General features: G+C 41.0%; 1 protein-coding gene across 1 annotated transcript in view; it reads right to left on the bottom strand.

The window, feature by feature from the left end:
• The window catches only part of XKR4 (XK related 4), a 412,195-nt gene that overhangs the window by 117,733 nt on the left and 278,371 nt on the right, over positions 1–16,091 (bottom strand). The gene's annotated exons all lie outside the window — the stretch shown is intronic.

The following is a 16,091-nucleotide window of genomic DNA, read 5'->3' as shown; positions in this document are numbered from 1 at the left end:
ATCCACTGGAGTTTTCTAGAGGCTACCTACTGCTATTGCAACAGATTGAATACAGAAGGACATACAAGAATCATCTATTATTAGCCAGGCATGAAAAAGATTCACGAAAATACAAAATGATGTCCTTCTCATTAATTTTTTTGTTTCAATAGTCAAGTTATTTTTCATAAAGTAGTTTACTTTTGTTAACATGTAATGCTAATTTATTACTGCTAATTTCAAGTGAATTAATAAATATGTACTTAAAATTCCTATTTTAATTTCTAATATAATATTAGATTAGATATGATATCACCACATTGTAATGGTAATTGATAGGTGTAATCAACACAAACAAAGGCCTTTTTGGGTCCTTCAGGGATCTTTGAGTGAAAAGAGGATCCTGATCCAAAATGCTTGTGAATGGCTGCCCTAATGGAAAGGACCTGGCCTTTGGCCCCAGATGGACCCAGGCTTGAATCCTAACTTCTCCCCTTAGCTCTGAGGGTGTTGGCAAGCAGCCTGCCTTTGCTGAGCTTCGGCTTGCTTGTCTGTGGAACGCAGATCATGCTAATCCCCAGGGAGGTTCTGCAGGTAGGATTGTAGGAGCCTCGTCTGGAGCTACAGCCGCAGCTGTGGAAAGCCCTCCAGCAGGTCCACTAGCCACCGGCTGGAGAATTGAGTGACTGCATCTCTCCTTTTGTCCTCAGCCTTAGCTGGTGCAAGGAAGCTGCTTTAGTGAACTTCCAGGAACTGAGTCATTCACGTAGACTCACTTTCCTTTCCTCTCCTGAAGATTCATGATAACCATCATGCCTCTCACTCCTTGTGTGCTCTGGGATACCAGATGGCAGGAAATGGACCATTTCACTCACAAAGGGAGCTGTCCTCAGGACAGCCACAACAAATGCCAGCTCAGCTGGCATGTCCTCTCAAGTTGCAGGTGGAACAAGTGGAGCACAAAGCATCAGACCAATGTCTGCAGTTCCAAAGTAGGAAGTCAGTGTGCAAATGCTGGCGCCTGCATGTCTCCACGGTTACTGACCCAGATACCATGCTTTCCCTGGGGCAGGCACCTGGACTTGACCTAGTCAGGTACAGCATCCATAAGGAACAGCATGAGCAGCATGTACCTATGAGTCAAGCGCTAGGTGTGTATGGCTGAGTTGATACGTCGTCCACTTGTAGCTTCTTCCACTGTGTCTGCCTTTAAGATGTGAACTCAAACTCTGTGAGCATGTTCATGATACTAAGGCCTTCAGTAGTCCTTCTGGAGAGTGAGGCTCTTAAGAAACAGGGCAGCAGACAGGCAGGCAATCTTATGAATACAGCGTGGAAGAGGGAAGGCAAGGCACGACCACCCCAGATTTTGGAAGCAGTCTGTGAACATATCTGGGTGGTCTGTGTTATTCAGCAGCCCATTGCTGACTTCACTTATAGGATTCTAGAGCTTTTCATTCACTGTTGGAATGGAGACCTTTTGGGTTTAGATTAGATCATTGGATTTGGAAGTGTGGGGAGAAGCTGACTCAGCTGTCCTTGCTCAGGCTGTCTCTCTGCCATCCTCTCCTCAAGTCACTCAGAATCCGTCATTACTGCCCCATGGGGGTTCCTCCTCTCACTGTGTGTCAGCCTCAAAGAAAAAATGATTCAGCAGGGACTTGGGTTCCTGTACTGCTAGGCGCTTCTCCGTGTGGTCTAACGATTCCTTGCCTCGGAGGATCCACCTCAGACACGTCAGGACACCAGACACCAGAATTGGGGAGGTATGGGTATGTAGATCTGAACTAGACGTTTTTCAGCATTTCTTAGAGAGAGACAATATTTTGGCAGAACATTTCTAGGGGATGGGGAGTCTGAGGATGGTGGGGTGCCATGTGAATCTTAGGAGTGGCACCCACCACGAGCTAGAGAATTTTAGGTCTAATAGAGATGTTGCTACCCCTGTTAGTTTCCTCAGGATCTAAAATCTGTCATTTGGAAAGTGGACTTATGTGTGGTTGTGTCCTCTAAGACAAAGTTCTCTTCATTCTCCTTTAGTTTTTATAGGTGTTTTGAGATTTCCACCTTTCTGAACTGTGCTGAGAAAGACAAAGGTATGGATGCATCAGAGATGCCCTTGAGTGCAAGTTTTTAAGGAAGAGCAGCATACACTTAGCATGCTGGGGGCAGCGGGAGAAACCTGAGGGGCAGAACCTGGAGACACTGAAGCTCCCTGATTCTCCCTTCCAAGGTGTGAGTGAGCAGGCTGCTCCTGTCCTGGAGGTTTTGTGCCTGCATCCTCATAGCCTCACCGAGTCTCCACGATGGACTCCCGTGCCCAGTTCTGACCACTCTCCTCTTCTCTTCTGTTCTTAGGTTAACTCGCCTTGCCCAGCCCTCGTATGTAGAAGAAAGATCAGACAAAGCCTTCGGTCTGTTCCTTGCCGTTATCCAGCCAGGTTGCCCTACCGATGGCTGCATTGGCACGAGCGCCCATGTCAGAGCTGTGAGCAGTTTCCTTGTCAAGGCCAAGTGGGATTACAGACTTGGATTCCTGTCTGTGCCCTTATTCTAAGAACCCAGGGTTTCCAGTGCATTTCCACACATGTTGTGGGTAGGGATGGGAATAGGAACATGCATTTTAAATGACAGACAGAAATAGCAAGAAAGGTTTAATAAAATCAGGTAGAAATCAAGATTATGGGGACTATTCTGCTCACACAGTTATTGTAACCGCTGAGCTATCATCGGGAAGAAGTTAGCTCACAAACCTATTCTTTAGCTACTGGTGCATTCCAGAAAAAGTGACTGTAAGTGTTGGTAGTACTTCAAGGTGAATTATCTTTTCCTTTGGTACTTTCTGCCTCCTTCCATAGCAGACATTCATCTTCTGTACATGTGGACATAATGAGCGCAGAAAATGCTAAGCCTGGAGAGTGTGGGGTGGCTCTGCCATGTAGTCCTGTTGGGACAAATATTGTAGAAAGTCCAAACTCCCCGCTGGAAGTCAGTGTCAGAAGAGAGGCTCCAATCTCACCAGAAATAAATCTCTTTCTTTGTGGTAAACCTAAAGAACAACACTCACTACTTCCAGAAAATCTTCCTTAGAGGTATTCAGAGGAATAAGAAATACAGTGATGTGGTGTACTAAAATATTGCCATGATGAATATTAAACTTTTGAATTTGAAATATTATGAAATTTAACAGACATCAAAACTTTTGCAGAAAACCACATGATATCTGTAGAGCTCCACATGCACTAAAACATTATTTTTTTGGATGATAATATTTGAAAGCAACAAGAATCTTAAAAACTCTCCAGGGAAACGGTCATGTTGGCTGCCCTTGCAATGAATTTGTCAACATGTTTTATTTGGCTTTAACATTTTAAATATAAATGTCTTCAGTTTTGCTATCAAGTCCTGTTTCCTCAAAACCCTGTCTGGTTTTACTCATTTCCAGTTCCTTCTTGTCTCCTCCTGGATGTTATTAATCTGATGCTGGATTGGTACTCAGTGTCTTTATTTTAAAGGTGAAGGTCCAGAGAGGTGAAGTGATTGAAGTAAAGCCACAGAGCCAATTAATGCCCAAGCAAAGATGAACACTCCCCCCTCCGCTGTGTGTTCTTTCACCGAAGGATGCTCTCTCCTTATTTTTTAATCCTACCAACAAAGAACGGAGCTATTCTGATGTATTTTTAAATAGCATGCTATTTTAGACTGCTGTAGAAATTCATAAAGACATAAAATGATATCTGCAGAATGACAACCCTGGACTAATATCTAAACAAGAACCTTTAACTTCCAATGACTCCCTCATTTGGGTGGGTAGGGATGGGGCGAAGGTGCATGGCGAGGGTGCTTGATGGCCCATGGCAGTCCTCCTCACCTCCCTCTCTAAAGTTGCTCTGGGGTGAGCAGGTGTGGGGTCAGGTCTACTCCTGGGAATGCTTTTTGCTGTAGGCAGCCCTTTTGGAGATAGAGGGAGGTTTTGACGAGGAGAGGAAAGTTCTATCCCTTCCATCCTCTGAAAGTGCACATATCCCTGATGGGGATATCAGGGTTTTATTCTGTATATAAAAACAAATTTTCTATCTGTGATCACATTTCTTTAAAAAGACTAGATAGATTTTCACTAAAGCCAGGGGACAGTTTGGGTTGGGCTGATTTCAAATAATGCTGTGACACATACATGGGGGATGTCAAAGAGATTAACCCCTGAGAGGTGTGACTGGAGGAGCCCTTGGGTGGTTCCTGCCCTCAGGGATGATGAATGGCTGCAGGCTCCCACTGAGTAGCCCATGAGTCCTACATAGAATCTGCTAAGGTCTGAATCAGCATCTGAAGCTGGACCAAGACATCAATGTTTTTAAGGACTTGCAGTGAAGCTGGAAGACCATTGATGAAGGGCTTAGCTGAAAATGAGCTGACTGTGACAATGGGACTTAGAATGCACCCATGGGCTTGGGAGTGGTGTGCACATGCCTGCATGCCTGTGTGTGCACCCATGTGTGTGTGCATGTGTGGTGGGGTGCAGTGGCAGGAAGTAGTTCCTAGAAAAAAAAACATTGAACTTCATTAAGGGCACAGCTCCAGTGGAGGCAAGGTCGCAGCCCACTAACAGTATTCAACCTGGTCGTTCCTGACTGTGCCACTTGGCCACCTGTTGCTTTTGGGTCATAAGCTGCCAAACCCCAACCTAACCCACAGCAGACAGACACTTGTTTTAATATGGTTGTGCTGCTCCCAGGTAGGAGCTGGCAATCTTTTGAATAAAGCAGTGAGAAGGGCTCTGGCTTTCCCTGCATTGTTTCCTGAAAACTTTTCCACTGAGATTACACAATAGAGGAAAGAATAATTGCGGCCAGAGAAAGTTTAAATACTACTCGTATTATTTACACACACACAAAGAAGTGCAGTGAATGTCCGCAAAACTTCCTCTCAAAGATTTTTCCCTTGAAATTAAAGAGAATAATTGGGGCAAAAAGTTAATTTTCTTTTGAGTTATCTAGAATATTGCCTTGTTTTTTGCTTTTTTGTGCAGACATAGAATTAGGCCAGTCAATCGTAGAGAAAAGGTGGAGAAATACTTGTCTTTGAATAAAAAGACTGGCTTTGAAAATTAACCTAAATTTGTTTTATCTTACACTGTTCTATGCAAACTACTGCCCTGCAAATGAAAGTGTGACAGTGGTTATTGTCAGACACAGGAAAATATATTAAAAGAGATTTCCCAGTAGATTTCATGCTTTATTTTATAATGAATACAATTTAGCCCATTACAATAGTTGGAAAATCCAAAGGTAAATACATGTAAAGTCTTTAAAGCATGATTTTAGTTTTTAAAGTACTGTTAAGCCTCACTAATTTATGTTAAAAAACAAACAAGGCTAGAATGCCAATATTAACACCAACATTTGTATTCAGAATCCATTCTCCTCTGAAGAAATCACCACACAAATATTTCCAGTTCCACTTTACCTCCCTGTCCTAAAGTCAATATCCAGGAGTGAGAAATGAAAGAAAACAGAGGATAGAGATGCCGGCTCTAACTATGACTGTGAAATAGATGGAACTTTTCTTCAGGTCCTTTCTTCTGGACTGTTCTTGTTCTCTGACTTCCCTTGGAAACTCTGGTGACATTCCTCTCTTCCCTTTAGCCAGCTGAAGCTCTCAAATTGATCCCCAATTACCCCAAGTTTTCCATGACATTGATTTCATCCTCTGCAAAAAAAAAAAAAAAAACAACCTTCCCCTTGCCCTCTGTCCCAACAAAATGTTTGCAGGGCATCTACCCAGTCCAGGTGATAAAGAAGTGAAAATAAGGCAGAGCTTTGCCACTGGGGCTCTTCCCTAGCCAAACAGCACACGCATCTCAGAAGAGGCCTTAAGCCCCCAGAACGATTGAGTCGTGTAAAAATGAGCAGCACTATTATCAAGGTCAGTGGTAAAACATTTTGTGGAAGGGCATTTTACGAACTGAATGTGTCCTTTTGAAATTCCTGTGTTAAAACCCTAATACCTCCATGGTATTAGGAGGTGGTCAGGACGTGAGGAAGGACCCCCATGAATGGGATGACTCTCCTTATAAAAAGAGACAGGAGGGAACCCACTTCCTCTCTCTGCTCTCCTCCATGTGAGGATATAGTGAGAAGGCTGCCTGTAAACCAGAAAGTGGGCCCTCAGCAGACACTGGGTTTTTCAATACCATGGACTGTCCAGTCTTGAGAACTGTGAGAAATAAATATCTGTTGCTGAAGCTACCCAGTCCATGGTGATTTGTTGTAGACCCCAGAACAGACTAAGATTTAAGGCAGTTTTTCTACTGTTCCTTAGGTCGTACCTCCTGGATGACACTCAGCTTCCAGTTTTCCACCTGGACCTAGTGTAGGCAGGATGGGCCACATCTACCTAAAAGCCTCCCAACTTGGTCTCCGTCCTCATTGTTGCTTTTCCAGCCCACTTGTCCCACACATTCTGGTGACTGACCGTCTTTCTGCAGATTGAATGACAGGCCATTCTCCTTTCAAAGACCCTCACTGATTCCCCAACACCTATCTATGAATTCCAGACTCCTTATTCTGTCTCTCTAGATGGCCTGTGGGCTAGTTCCATCTGCTTCCCCAGCCTTCTGTTTGACTGCACCCTGGTACACATCCTGTGCTCTCATGATGCCACATGACTTATGATTTCTCAATCAATTCCTCACTTTTCTACTTCATGGTCATGCCTTTCCTGGACTGTCTCTGCCTCCGTTCTCTGCTTGCAAACTGTGCATTCGTGTGCTGCTTTCTCCATGGGAAGGCAGTGTGAGCCCCAGTCCAATCAACTCGAGCTCCCAGAGCATGTGCCCCATCTTCCTCAGTGGTTCTCATGGGAAGAGGTGCTTGTCACAATTATTTGAGGAGTTTCCTCGAACAATTCCTAACTTTCCTTTCCTTCTCCCAAAATCACTTCATAAAGCTTCTCAGTGATTCGCTACCTCCCTGAGGTGGAAAGATTGCACACTATTGCTTTGATTATTCAGGAGGGCTCATTACCTGAATAGTCATAATCCCAGGCATTATAATTATAGCACTCCACAGAGAAGTAAAATATTATCAATAAATTGACCACTTACAAAATTAGCTCCCTTAATCATGCCTCCCTGACTAATACTATCTTGGTAGTATCTGCTGGACAGCCTAGCTGATTTTCAGATGGCATTTCAATGCAAAGTGATTACAAAATGAAGATGAAAAGATGGAGAATTTCAGGAAGTTGATTAAACCGATGCTGGTGACGCTGGGGAACTCTAAATCACAAGCAAGAAAAGTGAATACCAGTGTATGAAGACCAGATAATTGAAGAAAAAAACTAAAAGTGATAATTAGTGTCATGGTAGCTAGAGAGAATGATTTGAAGAGAATTGAGTAAGAAATGCTTATGGAATAGCTGGTGAAACTCGTGTGTGTGTTTAAATAACTCTCTTTATGAGTATGCTGTCAAAGCCAAAGAGGAAGTGAAAGATATTCTGCCATGCCAGTATATAATCTGTTGATAAGATGATGCCCATACCCTCCATCAATGTGTAATTATTTGTTCTATGAATCAGTGCATGATGTAAGTCAAAACCACGTCTTATTAAATATAATAAAACAAATGTATTTTCATGATGCTTAGTTTTATTTTTCAAGATAAAGATAACTTTTTTAGATCTATGAGGTTTTGGCTCTTATGAGAGCTATTGTAACTTGTTCTTCTTTGGCATTAATTTTCCTCAAATAGTAAGGACCTCCTATAGTTAGTTACTCAGATGTCTACATACCTTACTAGGCAGTAAGCTCCTTGCAGACATCATTGAATCATCAATAAAGACGCCAATCTTCATTCTTATATCCATAGTGCATAACTAGTTACCAAGGGAGACTGAATGAAGAGGAGCTAGTTAAAATTAATAGTGAATGTAAAAATTGGTTTGGTTTCCTTTTGAGAATTAGGTTTCCTTGGGCTTCAAAAAAGTGGTTGAGTGTTATCATTTTGGCTACCAAATTGAGAGATTATTTTTGTTTTCTTACATCGATTTACTGCATTTGTTCTACATTTCCAGTTAAAGTTCTCATGGTCAGGGTCTGCTTTCATTGTTAATCCTCACTGTTCCTATAAAGGCATCATTCTAGAGCTCCACTTGGTGATGAACTGTCTTGGGCAGAAGGGAATTACTCAGACAGGCTCATGGGCACAATCTCAACTTTTTGAAAGAAGAGAAAATTCTGGATCTCATTTATTTACTTGGAAAAAGGAGGCATTTATGTTTTATGGGTAGTGCTTTAAGATGACTCAGTGTCTTTAAAAGGGACGTTTGTTTATTATTACGAACTCAACTTCTGTGCGTAGGATTTTCAGCTGAAACTAGTAGCCAGCTTGATGACTTCTGGCCCTGACTTCCTTGCCAGTTATCATGCTGCCTACAACTGTATTGTGGACGGTTGAGCAGGCCAAATTGCTCCAAGATTTCTATATTTCATAGAACAAAACATTTTCTTAATTTTTACTAAGATTTCAAACCAAACAAAAGCAGAAAGGTTAGTATAATAAGCCCCCGTATAGCCATCATATAGCTTCAACTATTATGAATATTTTTGCCACAATTGTTTCACTTATTTCCTTCCTTCCTTCCTTCCTTCCTCCCATCCTTCCTTCCTTCCTTGCTTCCTTCCTTCCTTCCTTGCTTCCTTTCTTCCTTCCTTCCTTCCTCCTTAAGAAGTATATTCCAGTCATATGTCATTCTATTCTTATGTACTTCAGAAGAGAAATGAGACCAATTATCCTTTAGAAATCCCATATTTTAGGATTTTCTGCTTGATTCTTTGTGGTGAAATGTAACTCAATTATATTTTTGTTATTTTCTGAAGAAGAGATGTTGATGTCTCCTTCATACTGCATTATTTTAGGAGACATATGACACCCTTGTCTCACTTTTTATGATTCGAAGACAGTCTGATCTTCACATCAAGAAGTTTCTCATCAATCTTTCATCAAATGGCTTCATCCATTTAATGATCCTTGCTAAATCCATTATTTTATTTGGCATTTTAAAATGATGATGCTTCTAATTCTATTATTCTTTCCAGACTTATTGGCTGAATTTTTTCTTTAATAAGAACTTCCCCTCATCAACAGGGGAATTTGGTTACCCTGCATTCAGTGCTTATAGGAAAGGCAAGATAAATGCTTACTTCTTAACTTTTAATTGCCAACTTTCGGAGTAAAAAGTTGGCACCCTAGTTAATTCCAAAGTGTTGAATAAGGTCCACTCTTCCCCTCTTTTGAACTTTTCCTTTTTTATTCATTGATATTTATTTATTTATTTGAGAAGGAGTCTGGCTCTGTTGCCCAGGCTGGAGTGCAGTGGTTCAATCTCAGCTCACTGTAACTTCTGCCTCTTAGGCTCAAGTGATCCTTCTACCTCAGCCTCCTGAATAGCTGGGACTACAGGCGTGTGCCACCACGCCTGGCTAATTTTTGTACTTTTTGTAGAAATAGGGTTTGGCTATGTTGTCCAGGCTGGTCTCAAACTCCTAGCCTCAAGCAATCTACCTGCCTCAGCCTCCCAAAGTGCTGGGATTATAGGCATGAACCACCATGCTCGGCCTCTTTTAATTTTTAATAGTAGCTAGAATGTACTTTTTAAAAAATATATTTAATGTGTTTCAGTCAATTAATTAATTATCTTTTTAAATAACATTGTCTCATCTTTGGCCAAAGTCCCTTTGTGTTGGCTTTGGTTTTCTTTTAATGTGACCTATGAGTCTTTGGTAGCCTCTTTGCTTTCTGGGACAATAAGACGCTCCAGTCTCAGCCTGTGTATTTCCTCCCTTGGCCTGCGAACCCACCATTCCTCCAAGGAGCCCTCTCAGTAGTGAGTGATACCTGCAGTTGACAATCAGGACTATTGGTGTGTTCATTGCAGTTGGGTTGTCATTTTTTCCATGCTTTTTTAGAGGACATCCATACAAAACACAAAGCTTCGGGAAAAAAAATCATGAGCTCATCCTGACAAGTTAAACTTGAACTATAATAATGAGCTTTTTACTTACCTTCTTTCATCTTATACTTGTAACTCCTTCATTTTACACTGATAGCCTTGGTTCCTAACAACATTAACAAAATTACTTATTTCCACCATCCCACACCCTATATAGGAGAGTTGCAAAATGATCGATAGTAATATTACAACTATAAAATTGACTATTAAAGTGTAAGGTCTTCTTTGCGTCTCTATTTTTCTTTAGAATATGTCTCACTAAGTTAGTATATCCAAAACACTGGTTTAAAACATTTGAAATAAGTCATTTCTTTGTAGTTATGTCATGAACTTGGCCTATAGATTAATTCATATGCTTATTTTAATATTTTAGGTATAGTTATATTTTGTTTTTTATGTTTTGAATATGGAAAATATATATTTCTAAAGTCAAATTTATATAACAAAGTATATTTAAAGAAGTATCCTTTCATTCCTACTTTCTATTCTTTTGTATATTCTTTCATTTTGGTTTACCCTTTTAGTGTTTGCTTTTGCAAACATAAGAATGTGTGTGTATGTGTATTTTTCTTCGCATAAAGGATATATACCATACATATTTTTCTTTGAATTTACAGTTTTTAACAATATATCCTAGAAATTGATCCAATTGGAACACAGATTTCTTTTTCTTTTTCTTTCTTTTTAAACCTACATTACACTCCACTGTGTAGCTATATAAGAATTTATTCAACCAGTTCCTTAGTGGTGGATATTTGGGCTGATTCCAATTTTTCTTGTTATAATAAAGCTACAATGAATAAACTTGTGTAAATATCACTTCATTTTTGGGAGGTGTATCTTTAGGGTGGACTCTGAGAAGGGTTTCCGGGCCAGGGAAGAATGCACCTGTAAATTTCTGAGGTGACTCCATGGGGTCATGTGGCATCCCATCAGCCACACATGGGAGCTCCTGTTTCTTCACTGCCTCCCAGAAAGAGAATGTTGTGAAACATTCGGACCTATGTCAATGTTACAGGAATATCTTAGTGTAGTTTTGATCTGGTTTCTCTTATTGTAAGGAATGCAAACCATTTTTTTTTTTTTTGTATTTCATATGTCAGCAGAGAATGTTGTAAAAGTTTTTGATTCCTTAGAGTAAAGCATTTAATCAAACTCACCATGTAACTTGCCAATTCGAAAACTCAAATTTATTTTTACATTTAACAATTTGGTAGCAGGATAAGAAGGAGATGAGAATGGCTTTGAAGTCTGTTTTTCCTAAGACTATATTCTGGGGCTCTCTCAGGTAAGTAAATCTCTTGGTGCACTTGGCAATGTACAGAGAACAAAGTCATTGTCAAGGCCACTGCCCAGGTACAGGGAAGAAACCAGTGCCAGGTGATTCAGGGCCAGAAGATGGTGCATGAAAAACAGCAGCAGGGAGAAAGCAAAACCTCGTTTTATAATCAGTATGTGAGAAAGTGATTCAAACACTAACACCAAAGTGCCCAGTACTGAGCTTTAGTGAAATGCGATTCTAGCCCTGCCACCCACAGTCTAAACTTAGGCAAATACAGCTTCTAATGGAGGGAGAAAGTTACTAACAGTCACTTTTACAGGTACTTACAACATTAAGGTTTCCTATAGGTTAGAGAAAAACAATCAATTGATGTAAACTATAGTATACGTTGATGGAACAAAAATGCAGCATTTACTTTGTAAAAAACCCTTTTCAGAGTCTTCTAATGCAAGAGCAAGTATAAAGGACAAAGACTGTAATTCCTTTTTGATATTAAAATTGTATTTATTAGACTTTCCATTGCTAATCATAAATGTTAAATTGAAATTGGCAAATTATACCATTAACCTAACTTCCTCAGTTTTTTCATGAGATTCACAGGAACATCACTAGAAATCTAAGGTCAAGAAGTTAACTAGAGAAAGAAATTGACTTTCTTTTTGTTTTTAAATAAATCTTAGCCAGAAGCCTCCATATGCTCACAAATGAGTTGTTAAGTTTATCTTTTGGCCTTACAGACAAACTTACTGGAAATTGAGATAACCACGGGGCAGTTTCCGTTTGTTAAAGTTTGTTTTTTCCCGTTAGCATATCCCCTTAGGACTGAGGGGCATTTCAGAGGCCTCTGAACAACATCCACATAACAATTAGAACCTAGAAATCAGCCCTGGGCAGGAACGTTGACGTGAGTCTTGGGTCAGAGAGGGGGAAAGAGAAATATTAGCTGTGTGGGCTGTAGTAGGCACTAGGAACCTGAGGACATGGATGTGTTTCCAAGTAACTGAAAACAGCAGTAACTAAGCAGAGAAGGGAGTGTGTTGCCAGGGACTTAAAGACAGACTTATAACTTCACTTCATTTCCACAGATGTTTGATAAGCACTGGGACTGCAAGAGTCTGGCAAACTGGGGGTACTCAATAAATATTTGTTAAATGAGTAAATGATTGCAAGACCCTGGAGTAGAGACTACAGGAGATAACAATCTAGCTCTGACTTTATTTTTCTCACGTGGATGGTGTATCTGTATTCCTTCTTCACTATTTGCCATTGATTTATTCCATCTTCCCTTGAAATTTCATATTAAAATGCACTTCTTCCAATCATTTTCTGATGGATTCCATAAGATAAACAGAATCCATTAGGCAGTATGTAGTCTTCATCTTATATTGCTCTTTATTGTAAAAGATTAGTTTTATAATAATCTGGGGCCTTCTGAACATTATATAAATTCTGCATAGGTTACAGGAAACTTGGAGTGACATATTAGCTAGCAAGAATCATTTCCTATCAGGATGAGAATATATTAGTTTTCTGGGGCTACTGTAACCAAGTACCACACACTGCGTGACTTCAACAACAGAAATTTATTGTCTCACAGTTCTGGAGGCTGGAAGTCCAGTACCAAGGTGCCTGCAGGGCCATGCACTCTTTGGAAGTGCTGGAGAAGGATTTGTTTCAGGCCTTCTTCCCAGCTTCTGGTAGTTCCCTAGCTGGTGGCAGCGTGACAACCATCTTCACGTGTCTCTCTCCCTGTGTGCATGTTCATGTTCATGTGTCCAAATTGCCTCTTTTTAAAAGAATACCTGTTATATTAGATTATGATCCCCCACCCCGATCACCTCATCTTAGCTAATTATATCAGCAAGGACCCTATTTGTGAATAAGGTCCCATTCTGAGGTGCTGGGGCATAAGACTCTGACATATTTTGGGGTGTCACAATTCAACCCATAACAGAAATCTTAGTGGAGAGATCATCAATTACGTGTCATTAAATGCTTGAGTGTAAGCCAAGGATAACAGATCTGAACAGGCAATTAGTAGAGCTCATTATCCTTTAATTGTCCTATGAGTTGGATGTGGCTAAGGAAGTCCATTGCTATGGACTGAATGGTTGTGTCCTCTAAAAATTTATACGTGGAAGTCCTAATTCCTAAGGTGATGGTACTAGGAGGTGGGGCCTTTGGGAGGTGATTAGGTCATGGAGGTAAAGCCCTCGTAAATGAGATGAGTGCCCTTATACAAAGAGACACGAGGGAGCTTGCTTCCCCTCTTTCTGCTGTCTGCCACAGGAGGACAAAGCAAGAAGGCACCACGTATGAATGAGGAACCAGCCTCACCATACACTGAAACTGCTGGTGCTTTCATCTTGAATTTCCCAGCCTCTGGAACTGTGAAAAATAAATTTCTGCTATTTATAAGCTATCCAGTCTATGGTATATTTTTATAGTAGCCTGAATGGATCAAGACATCTGTCAATAGTAAAATTTTAAGAGTAAAAAGTTGCTCTTTTTTATTCCAGAAACAGCCTTTTGAGAATATGTCATTATGAATAAGACACTTTTGGCCTTAAAAGGAAATTATCTTGTTGAGATGCCAGGATACATATAATTTAGAAAACAACAAATTGGTTAATATTAAATGACATTCTTCTGAACCTGCAATGAAAAGAAGGTAAATGTTAAGGCTGCCCTGGTTGCAAACATTTAAAAGTAGAAAGAGATTGACTTCCTAAATGGCAGAGGTAGGAGCCCAGCAGACCCTCTCCCTAGTGAAACAACCATTTAACCACTGAAAACTATTTTTAAAAAAATTACTATTAAAATCTGATAATTGTCCTAACTTACAACACCAAGTAGTGAAGTATGTATTCAAGAAAATCTACTAAATCTCTGTGAGAACGATAAGACACAGTGACACTTAAGCCACGACCTGCTCATATTACCCTCTCTTCTCTCAGCTCAGTGTGACAGAAGTTCCATTCTGAGCGGGAACAGAGAGGGGGCTCCATCTCCTCTTGGCTTTCAGTCTAGAGCTACAGTTCACCCTGACAGGGACAGACTATTGGCCTGTCTCATTACTCCCAGCTTTGGGTTGCAGGTGGGTACAGCCAAGAAGATGTGGTTCCCCTCTCCCACCAGTCTCCCACTTGTAGCAGCAAGGCAGCTGGCTGAGAATACTGGGCCCTGGTCTCCCTAGCCCCGGCTCACTCAGAGGCCAGAAGGTCTATGTCCTTCTGGGGAGGAGCAAGCTAAGAAGAAGACCAGGGTCTACCCTTCCTACCCAGAGCCCCAGTTAATGGAGCAGGGGAGTCATTGTGGGAGAAGTAGGTTGCTGACCACAGCCCTAGCCCTAGGGAAGTAGTACATAGATTCTGCCTAGGGAAAGAGGCAAGGCGTAAGAAGAAAGAACTCCAGCATCTCTGCCTAAGGTGACAAACTTTATCTGTAACAGAGAATGTGGAAGTTCATGCCTAAGGGCACTGTCAAAACCAGTGTAGATCTTGGTGGTGAGCAATAAAAAAGGTGATCCACTACACTCACAGCAAGAGTGAAATGGCAGATCCCCAGGAGGTTTAACAGAGAGCCAAGGACAGCCCAGAGGGCTGAGAAGAGTGCTCCTGGAGTCAGAGCAGCCTCAAAGACAAGCAATGCCTTACAACTTTAATCAGATCAGACCATGGGGCACTTTATGCACAGGGTGTTGTCAAAAACAGTACAGCAATCAGCTAGTAATTAGCAGAGGCTAACAGCCAGGTGTGATACCACAGAAGCAGACCTGGAAACTTACTGGGGAGATCAGGGAAACAGACAAAGAGAGCCCAGCTAAAATGACTAGAAAACTGCCACATTAAGACTAAGATATAAAGTGTCTGTGACTTGCATAGTGTTTTATGCAACATATAATATTGTTAATAACTGCAGAAGCTATAGACATTTGTTATATGATACAATGTATCAGATCTGGATTTTTTAGAAGTGAGGGACTAAGATATATAATAAATGTAATAATGAAGTTTCTTCCTAGATGAAAAAGAAAATCTGTTTAAAAACAAAAGAAAATAAATGTGTTAGAAGAGCTAGTCCTGTCAATTTAAAACGAGGTGCATTAAGTCCACTGGCCTGTCCTCCCACTTCCCATTGTACAATGCAGGAATCCAGAGTCTTCATTTTTCCAGTTGCAGACTTATCTCCTCTTCGCTACCACATTCCGTGATATATTAAAAGCAAATTGTTTCAATGGCAGCAGGTGTGGAAATACCTTCCCAATCTCCATTTTGGCAATACTGGGTAGAACTTTAACGTACAGAAACTTCTTATTGAATCCTCAATTAGGAACACGGGAGCACATTGCAACAGGTGTCAATCTGCCTGGCCGTTATTTGAATGAATGCCTTTCTGGCTCAGCCATATCCAAACCATTAGGTAAGACTTTTATAAAAATGGCTTTCATCAGCACTTTGTGGGGTGTGCTAATTAACTACCGGAAGCAAGCATCCACGATGAAAGATCAGGGCCAGAACTCCCTTTGCAGGGACTCTCAGGCTTGCTGCGTCTCGTGTGGACATCATGCATGCAGTGGGCTCTGGGGAAGACTCAGCGAGGGACCCAGGAACTCACGAGGTGGTGATGCAAGACTCTCCCCTGATCCCAGGAAGGGCTCCCCGAGGATGTGAACATTACTAAATGAAACATCACAGATGTTTCAGATCATCGTGGTGATTATTTGCTGTCTCCTTGTCCTATAAAATGGATAAGCATTTCGATGTCTTGATATTTCATTAGGCACGGGTGTATTCCATTTCACAGGGCTTCAGACTCTGT

Source organism: Pongo abelii, chromosome 7 (assembly GCF_028885655.2).
Source record: "Pongo abelii isolate AG06213 chromosome 7, NHGRI_mPonAbe1-v2.0_pri, whole genome shotgun sequence".
Lineage (NCBI taxonomy): Eukaryota > Metazoa > Chordata > Mammalia > Primates > Hominidae > Pongo > Pongo abelii.
This window is presented reverse-complemented; position numbering and strand designations above follow the sequence as displayed.